This window comes from Garra rufa, chromosome 2 (genome assembly GCF_049309525.1).
Source record: "Garra rufa chromosome 2, GarRuf1.0, whole genome shotgun sequence".
In the NCBI taxonomy this organism is placed as follows: Eukaryota; Metazoa; Chordata; class Actinopteri; order Cypriniformes; family Cyprinidae; genus Garra; species Garra rufa.
Genome location: NC_133362.1, coordinates 58,420,666 through 58,435,202, shown reverse-complemented (window position 1 = coordinate 58,435,202; position 14,537 = coordinate 58,420,666).

Sequence of the window (14,537 nt, the reverse complement as noted above, 5' to 3'; positions counted from 1 at the left end):
CAACACCGTTTGTTAGCACAATACTGGGTCTTTTCATACAATTAAAGTTTTTAAATATGAATTTATCTTTAGACATAGCCGAACAGCACTTCCTCAAATACGGGGATGAGGAACTATGACTTTTTAAAATTTTTGTAAGTATCTGTTGTTGCTGACTGAAATATAGTCAAACCATCCCTTAAACACTTTCTTTAATCAGTCCCCAAAAGAGAAAAAAACTTTTGGGAATGATGGGTAGAGCACAACGCATGTATGTCAAAGTCCAGCCGGCCACATTTGCAGTTTGTCATGTGCAAACCCACAAAATTGCACTGTATGATTTAAACAAATTAACACTTAAAACATAAAGATTAACCAGGTTTAAGCTGCACTTGTTTTAAGTAAGCAAAACATAACAGTTGTTTAACTTGCACAGGTTGGAACCAGGATTCCATTGGCAATGATGATGAGCTGATTACGCTTCACCTCACACCCACTGGAGAACACATCAACCAGGAGGAGGTGAGGACCACACAGGTGAAAGAGACCACGATCACACAAGAGGAGCAGATGAGCACTATGGAGGAGCAGGAGACCATTAAAGAGGGGCAGGTGGAGCAGAGGAACATTATGGAGGGACAAGGTAATTAGGACAGATTTAAAGAGTTACAGTTGAAATTTGTAAAGGCTTGAAGTGTTTGAACCATGAGTTACATTAAAGTTACCCGACTTCTGGTGCTTTTTTCCCCATAGAGATTTATGCAGGTAAGGGCTGCATGATATATCTTTTCAGCATCGATATGTGAAATAGTCACATTGCAGGACAGATGATACCAAGTAGGGAAAAATAACTCAAATGCCTCATTCTTTATCTTTTTTGCAGCATGATACTAAGAAAAAACTCACAAGATTCTCAAATTCTATGAATAGTTGACAAGAAAGGACCATCTGATATTACTGATATTTAGATTGTATTTATCCGCGCTAGATCTGTTGAAAAGAATTTTGTGAGCTAAAAAAATCTAATGCTGAAATTAAAGCTGCAAGCAGCGATGAACGGGCCCTCGCACCCGGGCTCACCACCGACCGGTGGCTTTAGGAAAACAGCAAATGGTGGGTAGTATGCTTTTAATACATAAAAAATAGGAGAAATATGTCAAAGTCACTTAAATGTGCCAAATTTCCTGCTGCCAGCTGGTGGCGCTATGCATATAACTGATTATTGGCATGTAGATGTGTTCAGGCCACCACTTTCATCAAACATATGAAGTTTGGTGCAGATTGACCTTGGTATGTTTGAGTTAGTGAAAGATATGATATATCCTGCTGCCAACAGGTGGCGCTATGATAATATCTGAATATTGGCCTTTTGCTGTCTTCAGGCCAGGACTCTTACCAAACCTGTGAAGTTTGAGGTAGATCGAACATTTTATGGCTGAGTTATAACAACTTCTATGTCCATGGCGAAACATCAAACTTTGTCACGCCGCCACAGACACGCCCTTTAACGAAAACTCAAGATCTTCGCAATTTAACATCTTTAAGGCCTCTAGATCAGAATGACCAAATAAAATGTTAATATCATTAAATCTCTAAGAGGAGTTTGATACAAGTCATTTCCTGTTGCCAACAGGGGGCGCTGTGATTATAATAGAATATTGGCCTTCAGATGTGTTTAGGCCAGGACTCTTATCGAATATGTGAAGTTTGAGGCTAATTGGACATTTTATGGCTGAGTTATAACAAGTTTTATATCCATGGCGAGAACTCGAAATTTGTCAGGCCGCCACGGACACGCCCTTCAACGAAAACTCAAGATCTTCGCAATTTAACATCACTAAAGCCTTTATATTAGACTGACCGATTTTGGTGTTGATCTGTATAAATTTCTAGGAGGAGTTTGTTGCAGAGTACAACATGACACTTCCTGATGCCAGCAGGTGGCGCTATGACTATAACTGAATATGGGCATGTAGATGTCTTCAGGTCAGGAGTGTTATCACACATGTGAAGTTTGGGACAGATCGGACATTTTATGCCTAAGTTATAGCAACTTCCTTTTTCATGGCGAAACATCGAAATTTGCGAGGCCGCCACGGACACGCCCTCCGATGAAAACTCTAGATCTTCACAATTTAACGTCACAAAGGGCTTTAGATTAGACTCACCAAATTTGGTGTTGATCGGAATAAATCTCTAGGAGGAGTTCGTTCAAGTATGACACCTGAAAATGGCAAAAATGACACAAATTTTGCTGAGAAAATTAATAATAACCGACTTCCTGTTGGGTTTCGGATTTTATCTCAAGAGGCTTTTTTGTAGGTATTGGTGTGTTACATATGTGTACCGATTTTTGTGCATGTACGATAATCACAGCTGAATGCGCACACCGCGGAACGTGTAAAGGTGGCGCTATTGAGCCATTTTGCCACACCCACTTCTGCAACCCATATCAGATGTCCATTTTCGCCAGGTCTGATGTGTGTGCAAAGTTTTGTTAGTTTTCGGGTATGTTTAGGCCCTCAAAAATGCGATTCATTCCGGATAAGAAGAATAATAATAATAATTAAAGCTGCAAGCAGCGATGAACGGGCCCTCGCACACGGGCTCACCGCTGACCGGTGGCTTTAGGAACACAGCAAATGGTGGGTAGTATGCTTTTAATACAGTAAAAATATGAGAAATATGTCAAAGTCACTTAAATGTGCCAAATTTACTGCCGCCAGCTGGTGGCGCTATGCCTATAACTGATTATTGGCATGTAGATGTGTTTAGGCTACCACTTTCATCAAACATATGAAGTTTGGTGCAGATTGACCTTGGTATGTTTGAGTTAGTGAAAGATATGATATATCCTGCTACCAACAGGTGGCGCTATGATAATATCGCCTTTAGGTGTCTTCAGGCCAGGACTCTTACCAAACCTGTGAAGTTTGAGGCAGATCGGACATTTTATGGCTGAGTTATAATAACTTCTATGTCCATGGCGAAACATCAAACTTTGTCACGCAGCCACGGACACGCCCTTTAACGAAAACTCAAGATCTTCGCAATTTAACATCTCTAAGGCCTCTAGATCAGACTGACCAAATATAATGTCGATATCATTAAATCTCTAGGAGGAGTTTGATACAAGTCATTTCCTGTTGCCAACAGGTGGCGCTGTGATTATAATAGATTATTGGCCTTCAGATGTGTTCAGGCCAGGACTCTTATCGAATATGTGAAGTTTGAGGCAAATCGGACATTTTATGGCTGAGTTATAACAAGTTTTATATCCATGGCGAGACCTCGAAATTTGTCAGGCCGCCACGGACACGCCCTTCAACGAAAACTCAAGATCTTCACAATTTAACATCACTAAGGCCTTTATATTAGACTGACCGATTTTGGTGTTGATCTGTATAAATCTCTAGGAGGAGTTGGTTGTGGAGTACAGCATGACACTTCCTGTTGCCAGCAGGTGGCGCTATGACTATAACTGAATATGGATATGTAGATGTCATCAGGTCAGGAGTGTTATCACACATGTGAAGTTTGGGACAGATCGGACATTTTATGCCTAAGTTATAGCAACTTCCTTTTTCATGGCGAAACATCGAAAATTGCGAGGCCGCCACGGACACGCCCTCTGATGAAAACTCTAGATCTTCACAATTTAACGTCACAAAGGGCTTTAGATTAGACTCACCAAATTTGCTGTTGATCAGAGTAAATCTCTAGGAGGAGTTCGTTCAAGTACGACGCCTGAAAATGGCAAAAATGACACAAATTTTGCTAAGAAAATTAATAATAACCGACTTCCTGTTGGGTTTCGGATTTTGTCCCAGGAGGCTTTTTTGTAGGTATTGGTGAGTTACATGTGTGTACCGATTTTCATGCATGTACGTGAATCATAGCTGAAAGCGCACACCGCGGAACGTGTAAAGGTGGCGCTATCGAGCCGTTTTGCCACACCCATCTCTGAAACCCATATCAGACATCCATTTTCGCCAGGTTTGATGTGTGTGCAAAGTTTCATGAGTTTTCGGGTATGTTTAGGCCCTCAAAAATGCGATTCATTCCGGAGAAGAAGAATAATAATAATAATTAAAGCTGCAAGCAGCGATGAACGGGCCCTCGCACACGGGCTCACCGCCGACCGGTGGCTTTAGGAACACAGCAAACGGTGGGCAGTATGCTTTTAATACAGTAAATGTAGGAAAAATAGATCAAAGTCACTTAAATGTGCCAAACTTCCTGCTGCCAGCTGGTGGCGCTATGCCAATAACTGATTATTGGCATGTAGATGTGTTCAGGCCAGCACTTTCATCAAACATATGAAGTTTGGTGCAGATTGACCTTGGTATGTGTGAGTTAGTGCAAGATATGATATATCCTGCTGCCAATAGGTGGCACTATAATAATATCTGTATATTGGCCTTTAGATGTCTTCAGGCCAGGACTCTTACCAAACATGTGAAGTTTGAGGCAGATCGGACATTTTATGGCTGAGTTATAACAACTTCTATGTCCATGGCGAAACATCAAACTTTGTCAGGCCGCCATGGACACGCCCTTTAACGAAAACTCAAGATCTTCACAATTTAACATCTCTAAGGCCTCGAGATCAGACTGACCAAATATAATGTTGATATCATTAAATCTCTAGGAGGAGTTTGGTACAAGTCATTTCCTGTTGCCAACAGGTGGCGCTGTGATTATAATAGAATATAGGCCTTCAGATTGGTTCAGGCCAGGACTCTTATCGAACATGTGAAGTTTGAGGCAAATCGGACATTTTATGGCTGAGTTATAACAAGATTTATATCCATGGCGAGACCACGAAATTTGCCAGGCCGCCACGGACACGCCCTTCAACGAAAACTCAAGATCTTCGCAATTTAACATCGCTAAAGCCTTTTTATTAGACTGACCGATTTTGGTGTTGATCTGATTAAATCTCCAGGAGGAATTTGTTGCAGAGTACAGCATGACACTTCCTGGTGCCTGCAGGTGGCGCTATGAGTAAAACTGAATATGGGCATGTAGATGTCTTCAGGTCAGGAGTGTTATCACACATGTGAAGTTTGGGGCAGATCGGGCATTTTATGCCTGAGTTATAGCAACTTCCTTTTTAATGGCGAAACATCGAAATTTGCAAGGCCGCCACGGACACGCCCTCTGATGAAAACTCTAGATCTTCGCAATTTAACGTCACAAAGGGCTTTAGATTAGACTCACCAAATTTGGTGTTGATCCGAATAAATCTCTAGGAGGAGTTCGTTCAAGTATGACGCCTGAAAATGGCAAAAATGACACAAATTTTGCTAAGAAAATTAATAATAACCGACTTCCTGTTGGGTTTCGGATTTTGTCCCAGGAGGCTTTTTTGTAGGTATTGGTGAGTTACATGTGTGTACCGATTTGCGTGCATGTACGTGAATCACAGCTGAATGCGCACACCGCGGAACGTGTAAAGGTGGCGCTATTGAGCCATTTTGCCACACCCACTTCTGCAACCCATATCAGACGTCCATTTTCGCCAGGTTTGATGTGTGTGCAAAGTTTCATGAGTTTTCGGGTATGTTTAGGCCCTCAAAAATGCGATTCATTCCGGAGAAGAAGAATAATAATAATAAGAAACGGAGCAGATCCAATAGGGTCCTCACACCATCGGTGCTCGGGCCCTAATTAAAGCTGCAAGCAGCGATGAACGGGCCCTCGCACACGGGCTCACCGCCGACCGGTGGCTTTAGGAACACAGCTAATGGTGGGCAGTATGCTTTTAATACAGTAAAAATAGGACAAATATATGAAAGTCACTTAAAAGTGCCAAATTTCCTGCTGCCAGCTGGTGGCGCTATGCCTATAACTGATCATTGGCATGTAGATGTGTTCAGGCCAGCACTTTTATCAAACATATGAAGTTTGGTGCAGATTGGCTTTGGTATGTTTGAGTTAGTGAAAGATATGATATATCCTGCTGCCAACAGGTGGCGCTATGATGATATCTGAATATTGGCCTTTAGGTGTCTTCAGGCCAGGACTCTTACCAAACCTGTGAAGTTTGAGGCAGATCAGACATTTTATGGCTGAGTTATAACAACTTCTATGTCCATGGCGAAACATCAAACTTTGTCACGCCGCCACAGACACGCCCTATAACGAAAACTCAAGATCTTCGCAATTTAACATCTCTAAGGCCTCTAGATCAGACTGACCAAATATAATGTTGATATCATTAAATCTCTAGGAGGAGTTTGCTACAAGTCATTTCCTGTTGCCAACAGGTGGCGCTGCAATTATAATAGAATATTGGCCTTCAGATGTTTTCAGGCCAGGACTCTTATCGAACATGTGAAGTTTGAGGCAAATCGGACAGTTTATGGCTGAGTTATAACAAGTTTTATATCCATGGCGAGACCTCGAAATTTGTCAGGCCGCCACGGACACGCCCTTCAACAAAAACTCAAGATCTTCGCAATTTAACATCACTAAAGCCTTTTTATTAGACTGACCGATTTTGGTGTTGATCTGATTAAATCTCTTGGAGGAGTTTGTTGCAGAGTACAGCATGACACTTCCTGTTGCCAGCAGGTGGCGCTATGAGTAAAACTGAATATGGGCATGTAGATGTCATCAGGTCAGGAGTGTTATCACACATGAGAAGTTTGGGACAGATCGGACATTGTATGCCTGAGTTATAGCAACTTCCTTTTTCATGGCGAAACATCGAAATTTGCGAGGCCGCCACGGACACGCCCTCCGATGAAAACTCTAGATCTTCACAATTTAACGTCACAAAGGGCTTTAAACTAGACTCTGCAAATTTGGCGTTGATCCGAATAAATCTCTAGGAGGAGTTCGTTCAAGTACGACGCCTGAAAATGGCAAAAATGACACAAATTTTGTTGAGAATATTAATATTAACCGACTTCCTGTTGGGTTCCGGATTTTGCTCCAAGAGGCTTTTTTGTAGGTATTGGTGTGTTACATGTGTGTACCGATTTCCGTGCATGTACGTGAATCACAGCTGAAAGCGCACACCGCTGAACGTCTAAAGGTGGCGCTGTCGAGCCATTTTGCCACACCCACTTCTGAAACCCATATCAGACGTAAATTTTCGCCAGGTTTGATGTGTGTGCAAAGTTTCATGAGTTTTCGGGTATGTCTAAGCCCTCAAAAATGCGATTCATTTTGGAGAATAATAATAATAATAATAATAATAATTAAAGCTGCGAGCAGCGATGAACGGGCCCTCGCACCTGGGCTCACCGCCGACTGGTGGCTTCAGGAAATCAGCAAACGGTGGGCAGTATGCTTTTAATACAGTAAATATAGAAAAAATATGTCATAAGTCATTTAAATGTGCCAAACTTGCCGCTGCCAGATGGTGGCGCTATGCCTGTAACTGATTATTGGCATGTAGATGTGTTCAGGCCAGCACTATTATCAAACATATGAAGTTTGGTGCAGATTGACCTTGGTATGTTTGAGTTAGTGAAAGATATGATATATCCTGCTGCCAACAAGTGGCGCTATGATAATATCTGAATATTAGTCTTTAGGTGTCTTCAGGCCAGGACTCTTACCAAACCTGTGAATTTTGTGGCAGATCAGACATTTTATGGCTAAGTTATAACAACTCAATGAAAACTCAAGATCTTCAAAATTTAACATCTCTAAGGCCTCAAGATCAGACTGACCAAATATAATGTTGATTTAATTAAATGCAATCAATGCAAGGACTTCAGATAATGCCAACTGTGAACCAATATGCAAAATTTTCCCTATACTCTGATGATGACGATAAGAACATGATTCATGATGATAACAAAATGTTATTATTGCTTGCTTTACGTCCACCACTTCTGCTTAAATGTCATTGTTACCTATCTGTACAAGTTTTGTGTGGATATTGCTTTGCTGGTGACTCCTCCTGTTACAAGACATCACTCTTAAGCGCTACATAACTAAGAATCAATAAGGAAAATGGTGCCCAGTTGGCACATGCATTCACAGTAACTCTCTGCTAGTTTGGATTTTAAGTTTACAGAATTGAAAGGGTTAGACTTTAAAATCAACACACAGACACATACACACAAAATATAAAATGTTGCCATCCAGTTTCATTTGTTAAAATTAACTATATTAGTTAACATGACCAATAAATAAATAGCATTTATTAATGTTAATTAATATTAAGCTAAAAAAAGTATTCATATAAAGTTTATGTACTGTGGATTAACATGAACATGAACACAGTTCATGTGGGTGTACAGCAATACACAATAAAGTGCTCTATAAACGCTTCATTCTTTCAAAATATCTTTAAAAATCAAGTTGAGTATTTTAACGGGGTGATATATATATATAACTGATCTTAAAATGATGGTTTTCAGATGTTTTGAAGAGATAACAGTAACGTTTGTTTTGTTGTCAAAGTCTGTCTTAATTTTTTATTATTATTATTTTATATTCAATAAATAACACTATGCAAATATTGTCTATCAATGAAGATAAATTGATCATGCTAAAAAGTTGTATTTTTTAAATCTTTTGCTATGTGACTGAATAGGACAAGTTCATGGTACAGTTAAGTAAAAAATAAATGAAAAACAACAACTGCAAAATACGAACAATGAAAGACTTAGTGACCCTTTATATTTTCTCAAAATATCAGACTCTCAAAGATCAGACATATTTATGTAATTTTACAATACATATGTGCATTTTTTGTTCAAAGATGGTCTGTAGGATGGCTCTCTACTCTGTCACCCTCTCTGCCTCTCACCCCTCCCCCCTGCAATAATGAGCTTCTCTGTGCCTGACTGAACGCACACACATACTGTAGAGACATTCACCAGAGTGACAGCAGGTTTCTGAGTTATTTTTTTAATTTTCTTTAATTCATTGAAGGTTGTATAAAATTTATATTTCCAGCACTTGCTCAGAATGATTAGATCTCTGTGTGAAAAAAGTTTTAAAGAGTTTGGATGCTGCACTTTAAAGATATAAAAATATTTTTTACTATATCTTTAAAAAATCACCATGTCCACACCGTTCAAGATATCCAAAATCCGCTCGCAATTTAACATCTTCAGAATCTTCTCTTCATGTTAAAAAAGTTTGGTGTGAACAGCTGGTTGTTCTTAGAAGTAGTGTGAATTTGTTTACAGCCTGATTTTTCAAAAAATCCACCTTCAAACCAAAATAGCCGGCTTCCTGTTGGTCTTAGCTAATGAGTTTGATTTAGAAAGTTGTCCAGATTGATGAGATTAATATATGTACAGAGTTTGGTGACTGTAGGAAAAACTAACCCCCCAACTTTTGTCAAAAGATGGCGCTATAGAGTGCCTGCTCCACGCCCATTTATGACCTTTTGCCAGTGTCTAACTATCATTAATATTGATGTGTGTGTTGAGTTTCATGAAATTCTAAGCATGTTATCTGCCTCGAAAAGACAGGAATCTAATTTTAAAGTTTGACATGTTGCCATGGCAACAGCATTCGATTTATCATCGACCCCTTTACATATTCTTATCGGCCGTGTTTTGACATGATTTTGATGAAGTTTAAAGAAAATCGAGTAAAATTAAGAGGCTGATTTCGAAGCATTTTGAAAATGACACACTTCCTGTTCCCAGTTGGTGGCGCTATAACTTTGACTCATAATAGTCACATTTATGGAATCGGCATCATACAACGAACAAACTGGTGAAGTTTCATCAGAATCAGGCAATGTGTGCAACAGTTATTAGACACTTCCTGTTTCTCATTTCTCGCCATAACTTTGTCGCCTTGCCACGGCCAAACCGTTCGAGATATCAAAAATCTCCTCGCAATTTAGCGTCCCCAATGTCTTGAGATCATGCTGACCGAGTTTGGTGACAATCCCATGGAATTCCTGGGAGGAGTACGTTAAATTCCAGAGCATGCGCTTTTTAAACAGCCCTAAATATCTCACTTCCTGTCAGGTGGAGCCTATGACATAGAGTACAAAAGTTGTTTGGCTCAGTGAGATCTATATGTGTACCGAGTTTCATATCAATATGTGCAAGTATGTGTGCGCAGTACATCAAGTTTTCAAACTGTGTTCCAGGGGGCGCTGTAGAGGCCCTGAACCACGCCCGGGTCCCAGCCTCTGTGGCGTCCTGATGGCCGCAGATTCCGACGTGTGTGCAAATTTTCAAGAATTTTTGAGTATGTTAAGGCCCCCAAAAGTGCCCGGAAGGTGTAAAAAAAAAAAAAAAAAAAAAAAAAAATAAGAACCCTTAGAAGAACAATAGGGCCTTCGCCCTTTTGGGCTCGGGCCCTAATAATAATAATAATAAACGGAGCAGATTCAATAGGGTCCTCACACCATCGGTGCTCGGGCCCTAATTAAAGCTGCAAGCAGCGATGAACGGGCCCTCGCACCCGGGCTCACCGCCGACCGGTGGCTTTAGGAAAACATCAAACGGTAGGCAGTATGCTTTTAATACAGTAAAAATAGGAGAAATATGTCAAAGTCACTTAAATGTGCCAAATTTACTGCTGCCAGCTGGTGGCGCTATGCCTATAACTGATTATTGGCATGTAGATGTGTTCAGGCCACCACTTTCATCAAACATATGAAGTTTGGTGCAGATTGACCTTGGTATGTTTGAGTTAGTGAAAGATATGATATATCCTGCTGCCAACAGGTGGCGCTATGATAATATCTGAATATTGACCTTTAGGTGTCTTTAGGCCAGGACTCTTACCAAACCTGTGAAGTTTGAGGCAGATCGGACATTTTATGGCTAAGTTATAACAACTTCTATGTCTATGGCGAAACATCAAACTTTGTCAGTCCGCCACGGACACGCCCTTTAATGAAAACTAAAGATGTTCACAATTTAACATCTCTAAGGCCTCTAGAACAGACTGATCAAATATAATGTTGATTTCATTAAATCTCTAGAAGGAGTTTGCTATAAACCTAATCCCCTGCAAGGACTTCAGATAAATGCCAACTGTGAACCAATATGCTACATTTTCCCTATATTCTGATGATGAGAACAAAATGTTATTATTGCTTGCATTACGTCCACCACTTCTGCTTAAATGTCATTGTTACCTATCTATACAATTTGTATGTGGATATTGCTCTGTTATAAGACATCACTCTTAAGTGCTACATAACTAAGAATCAATAAGGAAGACGGTGCCCAGTTGGCACACGCATTCACAGTAACCCTCTGCTAGTTTGGATTTTAAGTTTACAGAATTGAAAGGGTTACACTTTAAAATCAACACACAGACACATACACACAAAATATAAAATGTTGCCATCCAGTTTCATTTGTTAAAATTAACTATATTAGTTAACATGACCAATAAATAAATAGCATTTATTAATGTTAATTAATATTAAGCTAAAAAAAGTATTCATATAAAGTTTATGTACTGTGAATTAACATGAACATGAACACAGTTCATGTGGGTGTACAGCAATACACAATAAAGTGCTCTATAAACGCTTCATTCTTTCAAAATATCTTTAAAAATCAAGTTGAGTATTATAACGGGGTGATATATATATATATAACTGATCTTAAAATGATGGTTTTCAGATGTTTTGAAGAGATAACAGTAACGTTTGTTTTGTTGTCAAAGTTTGTCTTAATTTTGTATTATTATTATTATTTTATATTCAATAAATAACACTATGTAAATATTGTCTATCAATGAAGATAAATTGATCATGCTAAAAAGTTGTATTTTTTTAAATCTTTTGCTATGTGACTGAATAGGACAAGTTCATGGTACAGTTAAGTAAAAAATAAATAAAAAACAACAACTGCAAAATACGAACAATGAAAGACTTAGTGACCCTTTATATTTTCTCAAAATATCAGACTCTCAAAGATCAGACATATTTATGTAATTACACTACATACAGTACATGCATTTTTTGTTCAAAGATGGTCTGTAGGATGGCTCTCTACTCTGTCACCCTCTCTGCCTCTCACCCCTCCCCCCTGCAATAATGAGCTTCTCTGTGTCTGACTGAACGCACACACATACTGTAGAGACATTCACCAGAGTGACAGCAGGTTTCTGAGTTATTTTTTTAATTTTCTTTAATTCATTGAAGCTTGTATAAAATTTATATTTCCAGCACTTGCTCAGAATGATTAGATCTCTGTGTGAAAAAAGTTTTAAAGAGTTTGGATGCTGCACTTTAAAGATATAAAAAATTAGGGTTATGTTTTTTACTACATCTTTAAAAAATCACCACGTCAACACCGTTCGAGATATCCAAAATCCGCTCGCAATTTAACATCTTCAGAATCTTCTCTTCATGTTAAAAAAGTTTGGTGTGAACAGCTGGTTGTTCTTAGGAGTAGTGTGAATTTGTTTACTACCTGATTTTTCAAAAAATCCACCTTCAAATAAAAATAGCCGGCTTTCTGTTGGTCTTAGCTAATGAGTTTGATTTAGAAAGTTGTCCAGATTGATGAGAACAATATAAGTACAGAGTTTGGTGACTGTAGGAAAAACTAACCCCCCAACTTTTGTCAAAAGATGGCGCTATAGAGTGCCTGCTCCACGCCCATTTATGACCTTTTGCCAGTGTCTAACTATCATTAATATTGATGTGTGTGTTGAGTTTCATGAAATTCTAAGCATGTTATCTGCCTCGAAAAGACAGGAATGTAATTTTAAAGTTTGACACGTTGCCATGGCAACAGCATTTGATTTATCATCGACCCCTTTACATATTCTTATCAGCCGTGTTTTGACATGATTTTGATGAAGTTTAAAGAAAATCGAGTAAAATTAAGAGGCTGATTTCAAAGCATTTTGAAAATGACACGTTTCCTGCTGCCAGTTGGTGGCGCTATAACTTTGACTCATAATAGTCACAGTTATGGAATCGGCATCATACAAGGAACAAACTGGTGAAGTTTCATCAGAATCAGGCAATGTGTGCAACAGTTATTAGACACTTCCTGTTTCTCATTTCTCGCCATAACTTTGTCGCCTTGCCACGGCCAAACCGTTCGAGATATCAAAAATCTCCTCGCAATTTAGCGTCCCCAATGTCTTGAGATCATGCTGACCGAGTTTGGTGACAATCCCATGGAATTCCTGGGAGGAGTACGTTAAATTCCAGAGCATGCGCTTTTTAAACAGCCCTAAATATCTCACTTCCTGTTGCGTGGAGCCCATGACATAGAGTACAAAAGTTGTTTGGCTCAGTGAGATCTATATGTGTACCGAGTTTCATATCAATACGCGCAAGTATGTGTGCGCAGTACATCAAGTTTTCAAACTGTGTTCCAGGGGGCGCTGTAGAGGCCCTGAACCACGCCCGGGTCCCAGCCTCTGTGGCGTCCGGACGACGGCAGATTCCGACGTGTGTGCAAATTTTCAAGAGTTTTTGAGTATGTTAAGGCCCCCAAAAGTGCCCCAACGGTTGAAAAAAAACAAAAAAAAAAAAACAAAAAACAAATAAGAATCCTTAGAAGAACAATAGGGCCTTCGCCCTTTTGGGCTCGGGCCCTAATAATAAACGAAGCAGATCCAATAGGGTCCTCACACCATCGGTGCTCGGGCCCTAATAATAATAAACGGAGCAGATTCAATAGGGTCCTCACACCATCGGTGCTCGGGCCCTAATTATTATTCCTGTACTCCTTCCTGTTTTTTTCCCTGTACACTTATATGGCATTGTTGTTACGCTGTTAAAGCTAGGAGAGGTAATGTTAGAGAGACCAGTCAGAGAAGCTAGATTTTGAAAGTATCCAGCTGAACAAAAAAAACACCAAACATTACAACAAATTCTCCCTGAAACAAAATAAACCATGATTACCTGTCTAACATAATTAAAGCAACCGTAGAGTCATTTAAGGTTCTTCAGCTCCCTGACATTAGTTCACTGCTGGTTTAGCAGCATACATCGGCCCCTCAAAAAGGTGTTAAAGTTGTGTGGACTCTTGTATTCTACCTGCATACACACCCAACAGTAGCTGCCAATGTTTATATGGTGGAACAGGCCACTGCTTATTACAGACCTTCGCTTAGACTCAATTTGTGTGATGTTGTCATCATGATGTATTTGAAATATTGTGTTTTAGCTTTATTTGGTATATGAGTAATCTTCTTTCTCCAAACCCATTGCTGTCTTCACAGGGTCTGCCATTGATGCAGTTGATCTCAGTTGCAAAAAGAAAAAGTCAGGTATGCAAGTTATGTTAGTAGGGTAATTATTGGTGGTGCTCATTAGTCAAGCATAGATCTCCAAATATGGACTGGACAAACTTGACACCTTCAACTTAATATTTGGTAGCACATCCTTTGGAAAAAGTAACTAATGAATCGCTTTCTGTAGCCATCAGTGGGTTTACCCAACTGCTGTTTTGAGATCTCTAGAGTCTAGACAGTTGATTTAGATCTAGACTCATTTCTGGCCACTTGAACCATCCAGTGCTTTGTCTTAAACCATTTTTGGTGCTTTTTACTTTAGGTCATTGTCCTGTTTTAAGACCCATGACCTCTGACAGAGACCCAGCTTTCTGAAACTGGGCCCTACATTCTTTGGTAGT